This window comes from Sphaerodactylus townsendi, linkage group LG01, assembly GCF_021028975.2.
Source record: "Sphaerodactylus townsendi isolate TG3544 linkage group LG01, MPM_Stown_v2.3, whole genome shotgun sequence".
Classification (NCBI taxonomy): Eukaryota; Metazoa; Chordata; class Lepidosauria; order Squamata; family Sphaerodactylidae; genus Sphaerodactylus; species Sphaerodactylus townsendi.
Genome location: NC_059425.1, coordinates 35,400,750 through 35,423,567, shown reverse-complemented (window position 1 = coordinate 35,423,567; position 22,818 = coordinate 35,400,750).

The following is a 22,818-nucleotide window of genomic DNA, read 5'->3' as shown; positions in this document are numbered from 1 at the left end:
TAGAGTTTCACTAGTTACCGCAACAAAACAATACCTTTTCTCGGGTCACGCCACAAGTTACGCTATAAAATTGCAGGCCAAATCTGTGCAGCAGCATTGAAACATGATTCATCCAACCAACTCAAAAAAAAGGAGGGGGGGAGATCACTTAATGGCAGCCATGAATCACTGTGAGGGCTGAATGGACATATATCAAGTTACGGGGGGATTGAAAACATTCTCCAAATGTTTTCAGTGATTTGTGCAGAAAGGGTCTGTGTTTGTTTGATTATTAAATTTATGCCCCACCCTTTCCCAATGAGTCAGGCTCAGGGCGATTTCCAACAGACACACAACACATAATCTATCTATATATATATATATATAAAGCTAACCGTCCATTTATTGGTGACGGTCTAATGCGGAAACGGCTGGACAGATGGCCCCCAAATTTTCATGCGACGTCCCTTCCCGTGGCAAGCAGGTAATGCGCCCTTTGCCGGGGTCCCAGGTCACACCTGATCCCCGTAAACTGCCCATTTCCCAAGACCTCCACTGGGCCAATGAGGGCCCACCGTTTCGGGGTGTGTGTGTGGCTTCCCCCCCTTTGCCGCAGTGTGCGCATTGACACCGAGAAACCCCCTGCTGCCGGACCCTGGGAGACCACGGAGGAGCGTCCCCAGCCAAGCCACGGGAAAAACCTGGTACGGCTCTCCCCTTCCTCCTCCGTCCCAAACCCACCCACCCCTAAAGCCACAGCGAAGCGTGGCCGGGCCAGCTAGTTAAATCTATAATTGCATTAAAATCCCAATAGTAAAACTAAGTTTAAAAAATGGAAATCAAACACAAAGGGCCCAATCATAAAGAAAGAACAAGATAAATCAATAGGGATATTATAGTCAGAAGTGAATCTAGGGGAGAGGGTTGCAAGTCCCAGGCGCCACTTACGTGCTTCACATTTGGCTAACTGCCCCTTCCCACCCACCCACTCACCCCCAGGCCAGAAAGTTTGTGATGAGGAAGAAGGCGGCACAGGCCAGACTGAAGAGGGAGCTGAGGCTGTGGCACAACAGCAGCAGCAGCCCAACAGCTTCAGGCATCGCCTTGAGGGCTCCCAGCTGATTCACCCACTCCAACATGGGGAGGGCAGGCAGGGGCACAGCCAGCTCTACCTCCTCCTGTCACTGCTGACTCCAGCGCCTGGGGCCAGCTGGAGCCCATCCTCCCCTGCCTGGCTGCTGGCTTAGGGTTGTCCAGTGAGCTTCCATGGCAGACTAGGGATTTGAACCTGGGTCTACCAGATCCTTAGTCCAACAGTCTAATCACTAAACCATGCTGGGCGGGGGGGAAATATTGGAGGAGTGCCATTGCTTCTGTGCCTTGCTTGCAGGATTCCTAGAAACATCGGGATGACCCCAGCTACAAACAGAATGTTGGAGTATATGAACCCCTTATCTGAACCAGCAGGACTCTTGTTACATTCTTCACATATACTCCCACCCCCCACATCTGAAAAGTAGCTCAGAGGTCAAAAGAATAGCCAAGCCACAGTGGTGTACCTGGATAAAACAGCTCTGGGCGCCGCCATCACCACCACCCCACTGCACTCAGCCCTCAGGTGAACTTCTCCCACGCCTCATGCCACACTCCCATGCCCTCCTCCACAGCCAACACCATCCCATTGAAAAGCAATAGAATAAAATCCCCCCCCCCCAAAAAAAGAAGTTGAGAAGTTCAGTGGTTCACATGGACCAGGGGCATGGGCATCAGGAGGAATTTGGTCAGGAGGTAGGGGTGAGGGGAGAGATGGAGGAGGCAAATAAAATGGTATTGTCAAAACCTTGAGCTTCTTGCGTGCTCCAGGTGAGATCTGGCCTGCAATCTCATTAACCTCAACAGAGCACGTGGTTTCTTGTGCTGGGCCCCTTCCTTCTGATGCCTCTTGTGTCTCAGCGGGAAGAACCAGGCATGTTGTGAGAGAATAAAAAGGGAACACCCTGTGGCAGCCTCTCAGGCACCATGAAAAAGGCTGTGCTTGACCTTGGCACCATGTTTGCCGAACTCTTCAAGCCCACCACTCCTTCCTCTTCTCTCCCTTTCTCGCTGGCTGGTGCCTCGCCACCCAAGTTGCTGGTGCTTCTTCGTTGCCCTCCTTTGCCTAGCTGCACCACTGCCTTGGCACCCACAGGGGGCTCAGCTCGGACAGTTGCTGGCACAGGCACTGAGGTGAAACCTGCTAGGTGCTGTGGGCCACAATTCTCCGTATTTGGTGCGCCTGCTTTGCCCAGAGCACTGGAGCTTGGGTGGGGAAATGGTTGCTCTTCTTCACCTTGTCCCAACATTGATGAGGAGGGCACACCCAACGCCAATTCCCAGGAGGAAATCTTGGCACCCAGGCAGGCAGTGTGAGTTCAGTGAGGGGAGGGGGCAAGCTGAGGACTGGGCATGGGGGGGAAGAGAGGAAAGGGGTGGGGTCAAAATGTGCCCTCCACATGGCAAATGGAGTCTCGGTTGTATGCCCCTCTGCCCTCCCAAGATGTACCATTACCCAGCCATTATTTATCTGGTTAGTTTATGTCCTTGGTCCTCTCCTTAGTGTAATACAAGTATTTCTATTCACATCCGCTTTGTTCTGCTGGTTTAGGTTATCAACTATAAACTCATTCTGATCATTTTCAAGATTTTTAGGAAGGTGAGTGAAAAATCAGAAAAGATCCATCACTGGTGTCTGAGTTAGTGCATCTCTTTACTAAGAATTAGCTGTTAGGGAGCCCTCTAAACCCTGGGCCATAAATACTCCTGGCCTAATTAACCTTTACCCTCATTTAGCTGCCTAGCTCGTCTACTAACCCTGTTATATGTTATATTTATGGTTCTTCCTAAAACAGATAAAAGGATTATTAGATTTAATTTCTTTTCTTCTTTTTTTTTAATCCTTCGGGGTATGTAGCCAATGTGGTATCATGAGGGAAAGGACAATGGCCTGAAAGCCTCAGTTATAAATGGCACTTAATGATGGAGCCTCCCAACTTTGGAAGCAGTATGCATAAAGTTACTGGAAGCGCCTTTCGGTAGCCAGTTGCTAACAGATTTTTGTGTGTTGTTTCAGGTTCAACTGTTTTGTTTCCCAACTGCTAACAGATATTTTCTTTTTTTACCTTTTCATACAAAGCTGTTTTTGTCATGTTTGTAAAATGGGACTGAGCGATTTTTAAAACAAAAAAACACGCTTTCTTCTGTTTTCAGGTCTTCCTTATTCTTCTGAATTGTTGTAATGTGGTACTTGAAATGCCTGAGGCGCTTCTAAAAGAGCCACCTCTTTCCTCCCACCCTTTTTTGCAGTGAGGTATAGTGGTTAAGAGAGGCAGACTTTAATCTGCAGAACTGTGTTTGATTCCCCACTCCTCAATGTGAAGCCTGCTGGATGACCTGGAGTCAGTCACAGTTCTCTCAGTTTAGAAGTAAAACAAACATGATGGAGGGAATGGCATCAGCGGCAATAGAACTTTATGGGGTTGAGGTGATGACCTGCTACCCCACTCTTCTCAAAGTGTCCCTTGATTTTGCGGTTGAGCAGTAATACAGTCAACCTTTCCGTGGCCTAAGTTCTTCTACAAGGTCATTAAAAAATAAAATAAGAATAGCCCATGTAGTCTAACCTTGGAAATCCACAAGCGGAGGAGAATGAGAGAAATAACTTCCCCCCCCCCCCCCCAATCTGCTGCTTAACTTTGGCACCTGTCGCATAGCCATTCCAAACTGGTTGTCATCCATTGTTGGCCCAATTCCAAGTAAAACAACATTGGGATTAGGGTTTCATACAGTGTATTTAAATTTATTTATGAACCATGTCTGAAGGGCTCTGGCCATTTCAAACCATGTGGCTTTCCTCTCTTTTTTGCAGTGTGTTCTTTTTTGTGTGTTTTTTAAACATTCCCACTTCAGCGCTATCGTACTAGACTAATATAGTGATTCAATGCTATACTGCCAGCATTCAGCAAACATATAACTGCTGGCAACATAGCCCTGAATGGTTCTAGCACTACAGTGCAAAACTCAGAATATTAAAACAAGAAGCTGAAGGAGAGTTGTTTTTTATACCCCACTGTTCTCTGCCTTAAGGAGGTTCAAAGCACCTTACAATCACAATTTCTTCGTCTTCTCACAATAGGCATCTAGGTGGGGCTGAGAAACTTCTGAGAGAACTGTGACTGACTCCAGATCATCCAGCAGGTCTTCATTGATTGTGTCCATCCACCGTTTTTTTAGTCTGCCACATGGGCAGCATCCACCAGGTTCAAGGTGCAGGGCTGTCTTTGCTACGGATGTTTCCTCACGGAGTATGACGTGGCCATACCACCTTAGCCGTGCCTGCCTCATGTACTGGTCAATTGGTGTTATTGTAAGTCTTTGCCGTATGTCATCATTCAGCACATGATCGAACAGCATCAGGTTTAGCATCCATCGAAGCATCCTCATTCCCATGACATGAAGGGCTTGTTCATCTTGTTGCTGGCCAGCATTCGGCTCCGTACAGTGCTGCTGGGCGAACAACTGTTTTGTAGATTTTAGTGTATGAAATGTTAAGTAGTTTGTGTATCATACATTTGGGAGTGTCTTTGCATAGTTACCCTAGAAACACAATATCCCAGGATTGACTGTATGTCAGCATCACAGCTGATAACAAGATGAGCACCCCAAGGTCAGAATAGGGAAAGCTGGCATGGGGAGAAAGGAAGTGCAAGAACACAGAAGCAGAAAATGGATCGGTTCCATAGTGTGGGGTCAGGTGGCAACTAGCCACTGACTGTGACGAAGTCTCCTTACTAGATTTGCCTCGTAGAGAAGCACTGACTCACCACTGAGGCCTGATGAAAACATCATGCTGGCAAGGTGAAAAGAACTCACCTGTGCAACTTTGCACTCACGCAGCATCTCATTTGCTATCTCTGCAAAGCAGCTGTGTGTGTTTAATATGCCTGTCTGCTTTGCACAGTTTAAAGGACTATTGAAATGAGACAGTGTTCAAGTGCAAACTCTCATGGGTAAGTGCTTTTGCCTCACCAGCATCACATTGAAATCAGGCCTGAGTGCGGGATCTTCTGGTAATTTTGCCTAGGGAAAGCCTTTGTGTAGCACAGGACAGACTGTTCATAACTCTTTCAGAAGATGTGCTGTTGGCTCAGTAGATCAAAAGCCAAGCTGCTAGGAGACATGGATCAAAAGACCAAGGGTACCTTAGACAATACAAGAAGTATAAGTTATCAGCAGTCCTTCTGCATGCTTGCAAATTGGGTATTTATTAGATTTTTATCCCACATATGATCTGTCTCCAAATTTTATCCTCATTACAACTGAATCACCCAGTGAGCAATATGAGTAAAAGAGAATTCCCATTTCTATTCCAACATCATAACCTTTAAACTGTACTGATATTTGGACCACTTCAATATCTTGCCAGAGTTTATTTATCTTTTCCTTTCTTCATTTCCCCATATTGCATTTCTCCCCACTAACTTCACTAAAAACAACCCTGTAGATCTGGACAGAAGTCTGTATTTTACACATTACTCTGTAAATTATCATGTACATTGACAGTGGTCTATAAATAATTTTAAAATTTCAACATTTGCTAAGGGAGACTAGAAGAATCTCTTTTTAAAAAAATATTTGGTTTCTACCTTTCCTCAAAGAGTTTAGGGTATCTTGTAAACCTGAGGTGTACTTGAGGCTGGAGAGAGTGACGGGCCAAAGTGACTTGTGAGCTTTGTTTAGGGAATGTATTTGCCCACTATCAGTGATCAAAACCCTGCCCATTCTCTCCTGTTCCCTGCCAGCACTCACTGAAGTAGTAGAGGAAAAGGGCATGGGATCAGTGTCACTTGTTTTCTTGACAAATGTATTTTCTTTTATGTACACTGAGAGCATATGCACCGAAGACAAATTCCTTGTGTGTCCAATCACACTTGGCCAATAAAGATTCTATTCTATTCTATTCTATTCTATTCTATTCTATTCTATTCTATTCTAGACATCGGGGAAATTCCTAGAGGGTCATTTGACATGTTGAGCACTGCCAATTTCAATACTCTGCACACACACATACACATATACACACACACACACACACACACACCCAAACCTTCCTTCAGTTACCTGACATGGCCACCTGTCAGGAGTGCTTTGATTGTGTGTTCCTGGACTGCAGGAGGTTGGACTTGATGGGCCTTGGGGTCTCTTCCAACTCTATGATTCTACCAGAGCAAGATTGGTTACACTAGTTCCATTGCTGAACAGGATCTAAGCTTATAATTATTTGTTATACCAGCAGTTCTCAACCAGTGATACTTCTACAAGTGGTGGGGTGCACAGTCAGTGCTGGTGGAACACAGGGTTTTTATAACAAATATAACTAAGTCTCTTTTCCTCAGTCCCCATGTTCTCCTGCAAGTGTGACATGCTGTTTTTTATCAACTATCCATCTGTGATTTTGTGGCATGCTAATAGAAACCTTGGACATTTGGTGTTTCTCCTGCACATTCTCTTGTCCACCAGGAAGTACACCCAACAATGCTACTGCAATTTTTTGTATCCTGAAAACTTACTACAAATGATAAATATAACAACAGAATGCCTATAATCAAATATCCTTCTTGGGAATGCAGGGACCCAGTTCTTTGGCAGAGTGACTGGTGGGGCATAAAATACAAAAGGCTGAGAACCACTATGCTATGCCACATAAATTGGTAGCATCTCCAAATAACATGTGTACACAAAATGTATATGACTTGCTTTTAAATACCATTATCATTTTGAGACTTCCGAGGTCTCTCCGACCCCTGACCTGGATAGCCCCAGGCTGGCTTGATCTCATCAGATCTCAGAAGCTAAGCAGTGTTGACTGGTTAGTATTTGGATAGACAACCTTCAGGGTCATGACATGGAGCCAGGCGACGGCAAACCGCTTCCAAACGTCTTTTGCCTTGAAAACCCTATGGGATCACCATAAGTCAGCTGTGACACTGAAGGCACACACAAAAAGGAGCCTCACACAAAGGTCACTTTTATCATCTTGGGCCATGGTGGCGAACCTTTGGCACTCCAGATGTTATGGACTACAATTCCCATCAGCCCTTGCCAGCATGGCCAATTGGCCATGCTGGCAGGGGCTGATGGGAATTGTAGTTCATAACATCTGGAGTGCCAAAGGTTCGCCACCACGGATCTAGGGACAGCTCCATTTGCCACAGTCCCAAGACCAGTAAAGGGCCCAACAGTGACAATATATCCAAGAAAGTCAAAGGCAGGATGAGAGAATTCACATTCCGTGCTCTATCTCTTCTGTTATACGGGAGCCTCCTGAGGATGCCTTGCCTAAAAAGCTGAAACTCTATCTGTCATGGCAACTACCACCATATTGCTAAGGATTTGTGTGCAGCAGTTTGCTGGTGATTCTTGGCCCAAAAGCTATCTGTCTGGCCTCACCCAGAGCTAGGGCTTTTTCTGCCCTGGCCCAAGCCTGGCAGAACACTCTTTCAGGTAAGACCCAAGCCGTGAGAGACTTGGTACAGTTTCTCAGGGTCTGTTCCACCAGGCTTTACAGTTGAGGCAGAAATTGTATTCAACAGTACATCTCTCTCTTGCCCTCTCTTTCCCCCTTTTCTCCTCCCCTTCCACACTTAATTTGTTGCCTGTTCCCTCTAATACCTGGTATGAATGTTGATCAGGGGTAACTAAAATTGGACCCTATTCAAGATTTTCATGACATCTGAAATGAATTGTCATTGTTGTATTGTTTTTTGTATACGGGTTGTTTATTATTTTAGTTAATGTTAGAAGCCACCCTGAGCCTGCAAGGGGAAGGACAGGCTAAAAGTCTAAATAAATGAATAAAATAGATAGTTTTCTCCATTCAACCATGAGCAGCTGTTTTAAAAAATCTGTGGTGAAAAAGGGGAAAAAATGCCTCATCTACATGGAGAGCTTACTTCTGAGGCAACAGCCACCATGTGAAATGACTTAAACTGACTTCCATGTAGTAGCCATAACATATTCATCGGTAAATAAAGAAATCAAAAACCTAGAAGTAGGGATGCGCATCAGGTTTGGGGTTTTATCCACGGATCATGCCTTCAATACAAAAAAATAAACTAGCTAATTCCCAGTCAGAAACAGATTATGTAGCACTGTGTCCCTTTGTCTTTAAAGATATCTTTTGTTTTACAAGCAAAAAAAGGAACTTTGAAAGGAACTTTGATTTTTTTTCTTCAATTTCTGAGGCAGCTAGCCATTTGAATACCCCTTTTGTCTTGAAGTATGTGAACCAAGGAGTAGCAGGATCCCCCTCCCCTGCTTTTTTAGAACAATTCTTGACCTTTCAACTCTAAAGCTGGCTGAAGAGTAGACCAAACACTTAATCTCTCTCCCCGCCTCTCTTTTATCTCGGCACTCTACACCTTGCATTCTTCCTTCTTCAGACTTTGGCCTTCAGTGTTTGGCAAACAGCAAGGTCAAAAGCAAAGGGATTAGATTGTCATTCCATAATAGTTTCTTTTTAAAAAATATCAGAACTGCTGTGGTCAGCTGTAACCTTCTCCTTACTGGCCTTTCCTTTTCTATCTTCTTTCTCCAGTTTATTCAAAGGGTTTCTGATTTAAATTCCACTATGGCTTTCAAGAGTATCATTCCATATTGTCTCACTTCTCCTCCACTGTGTAAAACAGGGACCAGTCCTCAAAAATACTGGTTTTGGTAACCTTAACCAACTTTGGTTAGTTTGCCAGTTATGTCTCTTCCAAGAGGCCTCAGTTATCTGTGTTTTGGTCACATTCAGGTTAGACTGCCACAACACACTTTACTGGCCAGAAACATCAGTTAGGGGCAGATGATGCTGGTAGGTTGTTGACTGCTACACAGATTTCAAAAGCTACACTGCCTGCCAGTCTATTTTAAAGCACAATTCAAAGGGCCAATACTATCACAAGCAGCTCAGTCCTGAGGTGGGGAGCCGCACTGTGGCACTGGGGACAGTGCAGCAATGGCATAGCTGAGCCACCCCAACTCCTGTAAACTGGGAACACTGGCCTGAGCTGCAGAAGCATAACAAATGGGGAAAGCACCCAGTGCACCAGTGCGTCCTCCGCCCAGTCCCGCCCTGCCCCAGAACACCCCCCTCCCACCTCGGAATGCCCCTGCCATGCCCCCGGAATGCCCTCATCACACCCCCACAGGGGCGTGTGCCCAATGCGTCACTCCCCCCCCCCGCCCCCCTGGAACTAAGTCTCTGCTGAGCTGAGTAATGTTCACCAGAGTGATGTTGTGCCAGCAAATGTGGGTATTCCTGTGCTGAAGGGGCTCGGGGAACTAATGCCAGCCCTGCCTCCAGGCATGCCCCTTTGGCATCTGCCTTTGCCTCAGGGGGGTGCCAGCGTGCCTGGGTGGTGTAGCTGCACTGGCCTCCAGGAGTTGCGTTGCTGCACCTTGCTCTTGTGCTGGTATAAGTAGCAGTTATGACATCACTGCAGTCACATTGCCTCCAGAGTTGCCCTTGTGGATTGCGCTCTTGGCTGGAGCTGGGTTATCTTAAAGACAGCCTCCTTCCATACGTACCTGCCTGAATGTTGAGATCTTCACTGGAGGTCCTGTTATATGTGCCCTCATTTTCAGAGGAAAGGTGGGTGATGATGTCCAGGGCCTTTACAGTGGAGGCGCCTCATACTTAGAGCTCCCTCACCTTGATACCTGGCATACTCTCTTGCAAGTTTTAGATACCACATGAAGGCATTCTTATCCTCTCAGACATTTGGCAATTAGCAAGGATTTTAGTCCTCTTCCTTTTTGCTGGGGAGGGGGGCTAATTATTAATTTTGTTTATCCTGTTTTCATTCTCCTTAAACTCCTTTAATGTTTTAGGGTTGATCTTTTTTGTTTTTATTGCTACATTTTAATTGAGGTTTTTTTTCAATTGCTGTGATGTATTGGTATCCATGATGGTTTTAACTATGTTGAAAACTGTGTCAGGAGCAGTACATCTTATGAGGCAGCATAGAACTTTTTAAAGAAACTAATCCAACAAGAACTACAGGAAGGTGCCAGTAGTGAGAAATGCTCTCCAGGTTCAATCCCTCACTTCACTGAGTGGCAGCTTCTCCTATGTTTAATAATCTGGAAAACCTTCCTGGGGAATACCAATTTTACCAACCCCTCACTTACAATAAGAATATCATGCAAATTTGCTTATTTTATTAGTACAAAATGTGAGGTTACTGGGCACCTAATATAAATTGATTGATTGATTTGCAGCATGCGTATGGTCCTACTAGTACTTGCCAGGGCTAAACTGCCAGATACATCTAGACATTTTAGGGTACACATCGATCCATGTCATACCTTTTTGGAGTGGGAGAGAGGTGCCCTTCCTATTTTGTACAAAATTGCCAACCTAAGAATGCTTGCGGACCAGTAAAGATGTACCCTCTGCATATACAGCATGCACACACATACACACACACACATTTAAGAAAACCCTACCCAGGCCGACTTCAGTGTTATTCCCACAAGAAAAATTAAACACTCCTAATGCTTTTTTGAAGTGAATTGCACCCCCCCCCTTCATTTGCATCTTATAATAAGGATGTTATCATTCTAGTTTATAGCTCAGCTCTTTAGTTGCTATCTCTTGGGGGCTGAGATTGCCCCTCCTGAGTTCAATATATGTCTGTGAACTAAATGTAATCTTTTGAAAGCACTTTCATATTAACATTACAACCAAGACGAGTTAAAGGTGTTTCACTTTTCTGAAGCGTGCAAGGGCATTCTGCTGTTCCACAGTCAACTTGGGAGATAGTGGACTCCGTTGCAGTTATTCCTCTTCAAGCACACTGTCTTTGTGGAGATGCCTATGAGCTGGGAAACCTTTCTCACCTCTTTATGCTGAGCCATAATCTCCAGTGTGCTCAACCCCTTACATTTAGATTAATTATAAAACATTGTCACTAGAATATTAAAATGATGTTTAATACACAAAAGGGAATAAAGCTATCCTGGAAAAAAAAACCGAACGCATAATTTTACCCCATGACCTATCTCACCAGTTGCATGCAATATTGGATTCAGTTTTGTTTTGTTTTATTTCTCTGATTGCCCGCTGAAGAGCTAGCATTTCGACCTTCATAACTATTCTTTCACTAGCACTTTCAAAATAGTACACTTCGACCATCATAAACCAAGGCCGCCTAAATCTGAAGTGTTCTTCTGCGATGTACATTGTCTCCATACCAGCAAAAGTGATAGATTCAAGAATGAAAAGAAAGCAATTCAGGAAGGTTATTCCTGCCTCCACCACTCTTTTCTCAGAATAGGATTGCCTTGGTTGGTAGGGTGGGAAAAACACCTTTGAATATGCCCCTTTGAAGTACTCCCACAACCAATGGGATCCATACATGGTGGTTATAATTTTTTTAAAAAAATAGACCTTCAGCAGCTTGGGCTGAGCAATTCAAATCACATTATCAGAGGTTAACAGATATTCTGGAAATTTCACATCCACATTCCATTCCCAAGAGCTTTTATATCAAATGTTAAAAATCATTTATCATGAACTGTTAATCTTTCCTCACCCAGATCTAATATTGCTTTGTCTGATATTGCTTTGTAAAGAGTTTATCATGATTGTTAACCAAGAGGATCAGTTTCTGTGGTAAACAACAGAATGTTCCAATACTAAAATTTCCTTATTGCAGTCGAGAAGGCTTACGTTTGCCACATTCAAGAGAGATCTAGTGGGTAGTTGCTGGCCTGCAAGATTTATGTTTAAATCCCATCCCACCTTTATTTCTGAACACTCTTAGGATTTGACAGTTTCTGGAATAACAGTGACCTACCTTTCATGAAGATGCTAAGAAGGTATGCATCCAGAAAACTGTTGCCAACCTCCAGGTGGGGCCTGGAGATCTCCCAAAATTACACTTGATCTCCAGGTTACAAAGATAAATTTCCTTGGATCAGTTTCCTTGGCAGCTTTGGAGGGTGGACTTTATAACATTATACCCCACTGAGATCCCTAATACTGTCCCATTAGCTCCTTGCTGACTGAGACTACTAGCTCCTTGCTGACTGAGACTACTGTTATAATTATCAGGATAAGACAGACTTCATGTACCAAGTTTCAGAATATCCAGTTTTTATACTCATTTAGTACACAAGATGTTCTGAACTATATATGTACCAAATACATATGGGGTAAAAGTATTTGAACAATTTTGATCTAGTCTCAGTGGATAATGGATGAGGCCCACGTTTTGACAGAGAGCCGGGGGGGGGGGGGTACTGCTAAAAATGACTGATTAAAATGCATAAATGTAAAGTATGATAGATGAGAAAACTTCAGTTTTCCACTAGTTTGTTCCTGGCTGCCAAATCTCAACCAAAAATGTTGGCAAATCCCAAGAGGGGCATTGGAAGCCTTGGAGAAGATTTAAGAATATCTAATCTATGTGGAACTTGGAAGTAGGGTTGTTGGGAAATTCAGAGCCCGGGAAGTGCAGAGTTTGGGAAGTGCAGGGAGCTCAGCAGAGGCGTGATGCTGTGGAACCTACTCTCCAAAGTTGGCCTCCAGAGGAACTGTCAAACAGTAGGCATGTTGCCTGGTAAACTGTTGGCTTCCTCAAAGCCTGGTAAACTGATGGCTATGTTCTGTACCAATCTGAATTTCTGAGTAGAGTTACCAAACCAGGCTGCAGGATTGGGGGCAGGAAAATTGTGGGGGGGTGGGATAAAAATCAGATGCCTTTGCCATCTTGCTACTATAGTTTGGTGATCAAACTCCAGGTCCCGTTCAGATGAAGGCAACTAGGTCTGTCACTATGGTGAGAGGCCATAGCAGCAGGAGAACATTTTCACACGGCAGCAGGAGAACTTTTTTTAAAACAAAGCAAAGTCAGCAGCCTCACCATATCACTTCCAGGAGATAGCCCTAGGGATCTGAGGAAATTCCTTCAGTCCTGGCAATTCGTACAGCTACCCTATGTCACTTCTGGGTTTTCCTCAGAAGTGACGTGGTGATGTGTCCCTGTCCCCAACCGCCCTGTGAGATGGCAGGCTCAGCTTGACAACCCTGACAGCAACTCTACTCAGACATTTGTAGTGGTACAGAACATGGCTAGTTTATGACAATGAGTACCTGTATGGTTCTTGGTTCAATTCAGGGCCCTAGTTTTAATGTTTAAGGTCTTCCAGGTCTGAAGCCCACTTACAAGAAAGATTCAGATGGGCCTATTCACTATCTTAGATCAGAATAGGATCATTCTGCCACATGAGAACTGTAGCAATAAGGCTGTGGGAACTCTAGTTTTATAAAATGCCCTCCATCAATCAGGGGGAAAAAAGAGCTTCATTATCTTCTGCCTTTCCGGAAAGGCTATAGGATAACATCTGGCAAATGAATTTGCTTACTCCTACATTTTGTTCTAATGTCTCATATTTTAAGAGGTATATTTGTTGCTTTTAATGTATTTTAATACATTTTTTATTTTATTGTGATGCATTTTATTATGATAGCCTTTCTCAAATCACTTTGAACTCCAACCTCCCATCTGTACAATTTTTGCATTATGTCTCTATAAACACCCGTGCTATCAGGATATAAGATAATTTTTATTGCAATGAAGGGTCATGATTCTAAAAGAATTATGAAATGCCAGACATGTAAACTGGTGCTAAAAAAATCATTTGCAGGAGGAAATGAATCTTCGGCATGACACTGGGAGGGAAGGGGTGTTAGCTTGGAAGAAAAAAGTCTCAACAGGTACAAGGGGATTAAGGATGGAATTTCTGATAGGGGAAAGGGTGTTTTTTTTTTAAATTGCACCTCAGCACCCCCTTTTTCAGACACAATTAGATCTCAGGAGTTTTAGACATGGAACTCCAGCAACACATATACTTAGGAATAAAGGTACAATATTTTGAGGAAGAATTTTTTTTAATTTTTTCCACATATCAACTTTGCAAGTGAAAACCCTTTTCAAAATCCGCATTTGGACTTTCAAAATAGGGATTTTGTTAATATGTACTACAGTATTTCATTAATTGTGTTTAGAGTTTGCATTTTGCTAATGACTTGCCATTGCCACACTTAATAGATACTTTTTTAGCAACTGTATGGGGATTCAAAATAATTTCATATTAGAAACTTTATAAATATTGGATAATGCTAGTTTGTTTAAACTTGCATCATGGTTCTCAAGCAAAATCTTGTCTAAATAACTGGTGTCAGAGGTCAGGGACTCAAGAGTTGCTAGGTTCTTAATCCTTTAAGGGGTTCAGCCACTGGGCCATCAGCATTACCTGTTCGGTTCACTACACACAAGGCCTATCAGGTTTATGGTGGTGGTGTATGCAGCCTCCACCTTTGTCAAGCCATGCATAAAGCAAAAGCATTATTCCGCCTCCCGTGCGCTGGCACTAAGGAGCATATTATTAACTCATACATCCCATACTTCTCACCAAGATATGCGTTTGGCACCCCAATTCTGAGAGGGTTAAACCAAAGTTGCCCTTTCCCAATTTGAAGCCAACTATTCTTGTGCATGCACCACTGAAGTAAATGGGAACAGCACTAGAGCACTAATTTAATTGTGCGCATAAGAACTTCCTTGTGTATTGTGCTCAATTTTGCAAGTATTTTCTTTTAAAATCTTTTAATTTTTTAAAAAGAATGAGTCATTATTCATTTGATTAAGTAGAGGCGTTAGGACGATATGGTGAGCTGAAATATGTGAAATTAAAAAATCTTAATTACAGTATAGTCAAGCAAGCTCTGTGTCACCTTGTTCTTTTCAAACGCCATGTTCTCTAAAATGCCCCTTCCTGCCTGGACGAGTACCCTCCTTCTTGATGCTACATAACACAAAGTCTTGATGGAACCAGGTATTATATGTGAAATCATCCTCTTCAGGAAAAGAAACATAAACCTTCAAAAAGGCACTTGAAGAACAAAGAAGGCAACTTGCTGAAGTTCATCATAACCAACCTTGATTAATGATCATTAGAACAAGAACAGCCTTGCTGGATCAGCCCAAGGTCCATTGTCACCAGCATTCAAGCATTCCACTAGCAGGCCGGCCAGATATTGCTAGATGCTCACAAGCAGAGCATGGGTGGAATCACTTTTGTCCTGTGGTTTATCTCCACCTTTTGATGGTGGTGGAAAGCATTGTCAAATCACAGCCAATTTGTGGTGACCTCAAAGGGTTTTCAAGGTCTCTGGGTAGCAGCCCTGGATTTTCTTCATGGTCTCCCATCCAAATACTGAGGTTGACCTTTCTTAGCTCCTTAGATCTGATTAGATGGAGCTTGTCTGGGCCATCCATCTTTGAACACTTTGATAGTCAAGGATATTTGCCCTCTTTTGTTAATGTTTGAGAACCCTTAATCTAGAGTTTATCTGACACTGATTCATTTACTGAACCACTAAGGGACAATTAACATGTTATGTTTTACTCATATTCTCTTTCAGGTTTCCACTCGTCTTTCAGTCAGCCACAAATCCCCCTTAATACAAGGTGCCCAGTTCAGATTGGAACTATGGAACACAGGGGGAAGTGGCTTTAGCCCACGTCCCAGCATCATTTTTATGACCTTAAATAACCGCTGGGTGCACTTATTTACCCCCTTGGAGGCTGCACATGCCTGTGCATACCCTGCAGAAGTACAATTGAGTTTCCCCAGCACCGCAAATATTGTTAAGTTTGGGGAAAGAACACTGGGGAGGTTGGGGAGTAAATCCCTTTCTCCCTATGCACTGCAGTTCATACTCAATCTGAGCGTCATACATGCAGGAATTGTGGGGAGCTTGCAACTCACATCTCTGGGAGGGAGAGAATTTGGATTTCATACGCAATCTTTTTGAAACATAGCATATGAATTGGCCCTAAAATGCTGGTTGGCTAGCAAGACTAACAGGAAAGATATACTTCTACAGAATATGGAGGTACCGTTTAGGTGTAATAGCTAATAGCTAGCTCTGTCCCTCATGAAAAATATGTATATTTCAGGAGGAAAAGGGCACAGTTGTGGGGAATGAGAGAGCACAGAAAATGACAACAGTAATTGACATTCCTGTGTCAAACATTCCAGAATGAAAACAGATACATATCCTTGCTCACTCTATGTATTCCTACTCCACCATTCAGTTCCATCCTTTAGAGGTGGGACTGAAGTGGGGGGTACGGATGAAATAGAAAAAGAAGATTTAGAAACCGCTAGGCCAGACTTGGGTTAAAGTATGGAAACTGCCAAAAGAGCCTTCTCTAGGGAAGTCTAATCCTTTCAGAAGACATCTTAAAGAAACCTGTTCTTAACTGGGTAGGACTTAACTCTACCCAGAAAGCTCTTGGGAGGTAATTCTTTGAAAACGAGGAAGCCATGCAAACAAACTTCCTTCCTAATCACCAAGACAATTAACTGTAAGTATCCTCATTAAAGAGGTGTTATGTACCCACCCAGACTAGCATTCCCTCCAAGTCTGATATCATCAAGAAGAAGAGTTTGGAAGAAGAGTTTGGATTTATATTCCCCCTTTCTCTCCTGCAGGAGACTCAAAGGGGCTTACAATCTCCTTGCCCTTCCGCCCTCACAACAAACACCCTGTGAGGTAGGTGTTAACTTCTTTACTCTCCTGTACTGCAATCCTACATCAAAGTACCTGGATTTGAACAATCAGGACAAGATTCATATTGCCCTGTGTGGGGCGGGGGGGGGGGGTGTTTGTTAGTTAAAATTACAGAATTAATTTGAAGTTATATTGGATCATGATCAGGGTTCAGTGGTGAACAGGAAAGTAGTTGGGTGTTGTATATTCACACAGATACATGCACCTGTATGGCTGGCAGCAAGATGGAGGACAAATGAACCAGTGTTTAGGAAATTACTCTCAACCCAAATTTTACCTTCCCCAACCAGAATGGCACAACCTCTTAGAGGGGGTTGGGCAGGACATTCCCCCAATTCTCTCTGGTTTAGGGTGGTGAAGAGAGAGGAATTAGGAATGAGTTCAGATCACCACGTGGCCAGAAAGCTCACTGGATGATCCTGGGCTAGCCACACTAACCTGTATTCTAGGGTTCTTGAGAGATAAAATGGAGACTTGTGCCTTAAACTCCTGAGAGGAAAGTTGATTTAAAAATTGACAGATAAATAATTTCTACCTTTTAACTGCTGTCAACAGTCAGAGAGCAAGGCTTATCAGACTGCTAAGGACAGTGGAGGATGCTCAAATTGACAGACTAATCACACCAAAAGAAGCTATTGAGCATGCAGAGACCCAAATGTTGTCTACATTCATTTTTGTTGCTTTTATGAAAATATACTTAATTATGAAGTTTGCTGTTAGAGGGAACAAGTTAACAGCCAGCCTGGGACCCCTGGATTGAAGGGAATAAATGACTGGGGAATTTGTACAACCTCACCCCCAGTGTAAGCTTTCATTTGTTCCCCTGCTCTTAACTGATTCTTACTATTCTGTGCTTCTGGGTGTAGGCTTTGTTTTCATTAAACCATTTGGTGGGGGGGGGGGTCATTCTTTTGCTTGTCATTAATTTATAAATCCATATTTGTCTGCATACACACGGAGCCTTCTTAGTCTGTGGAAATGCTGGCTCTTTTCTCCGAGTAGCCGTGTTTGCTTTCATTTTTGGCACAAGCCTTGAACTTTACTATTAGATATAGTAACAAGTTGGGCCCCCTGCAAGGATTTGCTGGAGAGAGAAGAGTCTGTAAATTCTCCTGTCCAAAATATTTCCCCCTCAAGGTTTTTTGAGCAGGCCAATTTACCAGTCTCTCTCCCCCCACCCCCCAGCTGCCCCCGACCTCCTGCTGTCTTTCTTTGACTTTCAATTGTGTAAGGTTGCCAGTGCTGGCTAGGGAAATTTGTGGAAATCTGAGGACAGTATAGGAGAGGGCACCATTTCAGGAGAGAAGGGAACTCAGCAGGGCTATGATGCCATAGAGCAGAGGTGTCCAAGTCTGGCCCTCCAGACATTCATGGGCTATGATTCCCATTAGCGCCTGCCAGCATAATTCTGGCACTCCTGCCATGGAGTCTGCCCTCTGAAGCTGCCATTTTCTCCAGGAGAACTGATCTGTGGCATCTGAAGACTAGTTGTAATTCCAGAGGAACTCCAGACCCCACCTAGAGGCTACAACCCAATAGAAACTACACTGAAGAAAACTCGCAGCAAATGCTGTTTCAAATGAAGTCTTGTTAGATGTCTAGGATATTTTGTAGCAGCCGGAGTTTTCAGAGCAGGCTGCAGTCCCTGACAGTTTCAAATCATTGCTGTTCAAACAAACTTTCAAACTTTTGTACATTTTGGAAGCACAAACATTTGGAATTTATGTTCCACTGGCCTTGAAGCTTGTTTGAGACCAGCGCACATCCGGGTTCTAATTAGCTTAGTGGATGTTCTGCACTGCACAGGATTTTTATCTGTGTCATTGGGGTCTATTTTTCAGATACCTTGCAGTACTTTTGTAATATTTGTAGTCTTGGACACACATTATACTTGTAACAAGACTTCATCGGAAAGTAGGCAGCAATTGCTGCGAGCCTTCTTCACTGTAATTTCTATTGGGTTGTACTGTGTGTGCTGAACCCCACATAATGCAAATGGTGGACTCACCTAGAGGCCGGCAACATTACTTTCTGTGCCTTCTGCTACATGATCTCATCAGGAAGTTATTTGGAAGCGGGAAAGTCTTGTGGATAATTTTCAAAATCGTACTGAGGGAGTCCCCTAAGTTTTGAATGGATGGCCTCATTCTGCAGCTTTCATAGGTGATCAGAGGTGACCAGTTTACATTTAGATATAGTGATGATACAGACATCTGCTATAGTATGCGACTTACCATATTTCGTTCCAGACACCTTGAATTATTTTTCTGTGTTTGCACAATATTGTCTGTATCACCTAACTTCGTCTGTCAAGGTCTTATGAAAAGGTGGACATCCCTTGAAGGTTAGACCACCTACCTTTTTTACCTTTCTGGAAACAAAACGTGCCCTCATATTAGAACAAATGTTGAAAGAAACCTACAGGCACAAGGATCTTCTTTCCCAGGGTGTGGTGCTGCTTACCATAGGGTGGCATTACTTTCAGTTATTCTATGTGATAGCAGTATCATCCGTCGAGATACCACACCATAGAGATCAGAGGAGATGTACACAGCATTACTACCAAACCTGTTTCTGTTGCAAATTGTTTGTATTATGGAGAAAACACCCAGTCTATGAGATGAATAGCTCACCTCACAGAGACAGCTGCTTTGTCAAGCTATTTTGTGAAGGTGCTTGCTGTGCCATGCACCTGACTGCCATCTGAAAAAGAAAGGTGATGTATCGTTGGGTTGTATGTGAATGGAAACTTAACACTATAAAGTCCCTTGCTGTTGTGTGTGTAAGGAGTTACACAGGAGTTGAGAGTTTCCCTTCCCATTTGGCTTAATTGGATGCTACTTTTAAGCATAGGGAATCTTTCAACAAGATAATGTCATGTCCTGCATTTTGTAATAGAGGCAAGGATTACAACTTCCTAGGCCTCTGGGTGAGGCTCGAATTGTAATGAAGGCCAACAACCAGCTAAAGATCTGGCAGCTGCAAAATCTACCATAATAATAATAATTTGGGTGCTGTGTGGTTTCCGGGCTGTATGACCGTGTTCTAGCAGCATTCTCTCCTGACGTTTCTCCTGCATCTGTGGCTGGCATCTTCAGAGGATCTCCTCTGAAGATGCCAGCCACAGATGCAGGCGAAACGTCAGGAGAGAATGCTGCTAGAACACGGCCATACAGCCCGGAAACCACACAGTACCCAAGTGATTCCGGCCATGAAAGCCTTCGACAATACAATAATAATAATAATAATGATGATGATGGTGATGGTGATGATGATGATGATGGCTTTCATTATCCTGATCATGCAATAAATGTGTGTGTGTGTTTCTATTTTATTTATTTTGAAGCTAACAAATATGAGTGTATAGTCACCTTTTTTTCCTTGATCCTCTTCATGCAAAACTTTCATTCAGACACCGGTGTGATACTGACCACAGATTATTTGAATAGGTATGTCTTCCTTGATATGTGGCTGGTGGGGAGACAGGGTAAATGAGCCCTGTTATGTGTTTGGCACCATGGTATACATGGAACCTGGCTTTTCTCAACTTTCATCACTATCATTCTCTTTAAAGGGCTATAGCAAGCAGAAATTCAGCAGGTGATGTTTTTAAAGCCTGTTCAGCAATGGGGGAGCTTCACCTGCTAAATTTCTGCATCTTAAACAGAGCAGCCCTACCCCCCACCCCCAACCCTCCAAACTGGCCAAGCTGATTAAAGCTTAATAGGTCCCAAAAGTTGTATTGACTCAATTTTTTATTGTTATTTCAGCAGTACTGCTTTATTTGTAATGACTTCCTAGTTTTTAGAGGATGCTCATGTTTTGCATTAACATCATAGTACGAAAACTGGGAGTAACTAATGTATCATGTTGCCAAAATGAGTATTTCTTTCTCTTCAGCAGTAATTTCTGCACAGAAAGCATTTACCTGGAAAACTGATTTAAATTGTAATTCAAATATAATAGACAGGAAAATTGATATTTTAAAGAAGCAAGGAGGCCCAGGGGATATATGAAGGTTCTAACGGCAGGAACATCTGGTTGGAAGTCCCTGGAGCCAGACTTCGGGTGTTGAGGAACCAGAGACTGGAAGGTGTGTGTCAGGATTCACCAAGGGGAGAGAGAAATGAAGAACCCCAGTAGAAAGCAGCATGTTGAGGGATAGGGGGTGAAGCTCTGGTAAGCATGGCAAAAAAGCAGCCCTGCCTTAGAAACCTCTGCCTTGGAAGCATTTGCTCTTACTTAAAATGTACTTTTAAACTGAAGTACAGGCCTGTTGCACTGAACATTGGATGCATTTATGCCTTTTAAACATTTTACTTTCCTGCTTATATCAGGGTATTGTTCCAAATCTGACGTGCTTTCAGGCATTATGATTCTGGTGCTCCTATCTCATCCATGAGGAGAACTTGCTATGCCATTTTGTGTGGAAAGGGCAACATGCGTATCTTATGGCTTTAGTATATGTAGAAGAATACCCTCAAGAATGTGTGTTTTAGCATATACTGTGGCTGGAAAACGTGTGCAGTGCCTTTTCCACACAAAATGGCAACTGCATCTATTGAGATGATGGCACATACCACACTTCCCTAATGTGTGATACAGGAGTACTGGAAACATAATGTCTGAAAAGGGCTCTTGTCTACATTATATCCTTTGTGTTATGTATGTTTTATGGGCACGACTGTGGTGTGGTGATGGGTGGTGGCAGTGGATTTTATGTGCCAGATGTGACTGTAAAATGTGGCTATTAGTGCTGAATAACAAGCTTTGTACAAAAGAGCACTCTGTTATAAATGTGTCTGCTGGTCAGGGACAGGGTTTACCTGAGAGCCTGAGTGTTGTATTTCTGCTTTTTTTTCTTTACTGGAGATGCTGCGACTGACCAGCTGTAGTCAAAATGAGACAAGCCTGCTTATTAAAATGTGTATACCCTGACTTCCCACCTAATCCTGGCCAAGGCACTTTGCAATCTCTAAATGGTATAAATGCTCAATGAAACCATCAATATAGCCCAAGAGTCTGCATTATCTCTTTAACCTGCTTTCAAGTTTGCTGCATAGCTTATCTGCTCAGTGCTTTTTTATTTCCTATGTTCTGCTCATAGTATCTTTGTTGTCGGGTGTTGACCCTGACCCAGCTTACCCAGTCTTGGCTCCCCTTCCTTGATTGACACATTCTTGCTTGGGCCCCACCTTTGTATGTATGTAAAGTCACAACCCTGTTTCCTATTTTGGACTATGAACTGTTGGGCAATATAGAGGCCTGCTGTCTTATCTAACAAGTAAAAACATTATTCATGATTTTTCAGTAAAGCACTGTTGTATGAGATAGAACATTTTAAAATGTTCTCTTTGGGGGTTTTTTGATGCAAAGATAGAACATGTTTTCTGGACATGAGTACTGAGTGATTGACCAGCTGTAAATATTTTGCTGGGTCATTTAAAAAAAAACTTCATTTGGAAAATAGGATGTTGCTTCAAACACATGGGGAATAAATGATATTGTCTTTCCCTACATAGCTACTGCTGTTGTTTTCCTTCAGTCATATAAACTGAAAAATATATTTTATTTCAGAGTGCAGCCAACTCAAAGGACAAGTATTTCCAAGTTTCTTACACTGTTTTGTGCAGCTTTAAATCAACTTCAACACAATTCACTTAATGCACAATGGTATTTTGTCAAGTTCTGACTCTCATGGGACTAGAAAATAGGTTCTTTGTGCTGGGAGGCTAAGGATAAGCAACGTGGCTCAAATTCTGCTGCTGTTGCCAGGATTTGATTGGCTTCCAGAGATGTCTTCAGCATGGGGACTATAACTCCCATTGGGTTGCTGTGCCTGCAGTGGGTTGGCTCCACTGGGAGAAGAAAAAATTGCAGCCTTGTGTTCTTACCAAAAGTTCTTATTGGAAGTGATAAAGTATAAAACTTTAGAGTGAATCCTAGATGTACCATTTACTATTTCCAGTAAAAACTTCTGGAATGTACGTGAATCTGCAATTTTTGAAACATTTTTCTCCCATGAAGTGATGCCCTCCCCAGCAATCCTGTTATATAACCATGCATGAAATTCCACCACTCGCACCATGTTTTACTGTACCGTTTGACTATTTTGAAAGCAACCTACCGAACAGGTTCAAGTTGTTCACGAATAGCAGAACTGCCTGATG